This window comes from Carettochelys insculpta, unplaced genomic scaffold (assembly GCF_033958435.1).
Source record: "Carettochelys insculpta isolate YL-2023 unplaced genomic scaffold, ASM3395843v1 scaffold_0101, whole genome shotgun sequence".
Taxonomy (NCBI): domain Eukaryota; kingdom Metazoa; phylum Chordata; order Testudines; family Carettochelyidae; genus Carettochelys; species Carettochelys insculpta.
In genome coordinates this window covers 25,001-26,434 of record NW_027439138.1, presented here as the reverse complement: position 1 = coordinate 26,434, position 1,434 = coordinate 25,001, and positions in this window count along the sequence as shown.

Here is a 1,434-nt window from a genome sequence, read left to right as displayed (position 1 = left end):
GCTCCCCGGGCACCAGGTAAACCGTGGCCGCTTTCAGCGGAGGTTGACCTGGTGGCCGATCCCCTCCTGGGGCTCCAAGTCCGGCAGGGACAACAGGTCAACCCCGGTCCCAGGCGGGAGAGAAAAATTTTCTAAGTCCGGCAGGGACAACAGGTCAACCCCGGTTCCGAGCGGGAGAGAAAAATTTTCTAAGTCCGGCAGGGACAACAGGTCAACCCCGGTCCCAGGCGGCAGAGAAAAATTTTCTAAGTCCGGCAGGGACAACAGGTCAACCCCGGTCCCAGGCGGGAGAGAAAAAATTTCTAAGTCCGGCAGGGACAACAGGTCAACCCCGGTCCCAGGCTGGAGAGAAAAATTTTCTAAGTCCGGCAGGGACAGCAGGTCAACCCCGGCCGCTTTAGCAGAGGTTGACCTGGTGTCCGATTCGCTCCCCGGGCACCAGGTCAACCTCTGGCGCTTTAGCAGAGGTTGACCTGGTGTCAGATTCGCTCCCCGGGCACCAGGTCAACCTCGGTCGCTTTAGCAGAGGTTGACCTGGTGTCCGATTCGCTCCCCGGGCACCAGGTAAACCGTGGCCGCTTTCAGCGGAGGTTGACCTGGTGGCCGATCCCCTCCTGGGGCTCCAAGTCCGGCAGGGACAGCAGGTCAACCCCGGTCCCAGGCGGGGAGAGAAAAAATTTCTAAGTCCGGCAGGGACAACAGGTCAACCCCGGTCCCAGGCTGGAGAGAAAAATTTTCCAAGTCCGGCAGGGACAGCAGGTCAACCCCGGCCGCTTCAGCTGAGGTTGACCTGGTGTCCGATTCGCTCCCCGGGCACCAGGTAAACCGTGGCCGCTTTCAGCGGAGGTTTACCTGGTGGCCGATCCCCTCCTCGGGCTCCAAGTCCGGCAGGGACAACAGGTCAACCCCGGTCCCAGGCGGGAGAGAAAAATTTTCTAAGTCCGGCAGGGACAACAGGTCAACCCCGGTTCCGAGCGGGAGAGAAAAATTTTCTAAGTCCGGCAGGGACAACAGGTCAACCCCGGTCCCAGGCGGCAGAGAAAAAATTTCTAAGTCCGGCAGGGACAACAGGTCAACCCCGGTACCGGGCGGGAGAGAAAAAATTTCTAAGTCCGGCAGGGACAACAGGTCAACCCCGGTCCCAGGCGGCAGAGAAAAAATTTCTAAGTCCGGCAGGGACAACAGGTCAACCCCGGTCCCGGGCGGGAGAGAAAAATTTTCTAAGTCCGGCAGGGACAACAGGTCAACCCCGGTCCCAGGCGGCAGAGAAAAAATTTCTAAGTCCGGCAGGGACAACAGGTCAACCCCGGTCCCAGGCGGGAGAGAAAAATTTTCTAAGTCCGGCAGGGACAACAGGTCAACCCCGGTCCCAGGCGGCAGAGAAAAAATTTCTAAGTCCGGCAGGGACAACAGGTCAACCCCGGTACCGGGCGG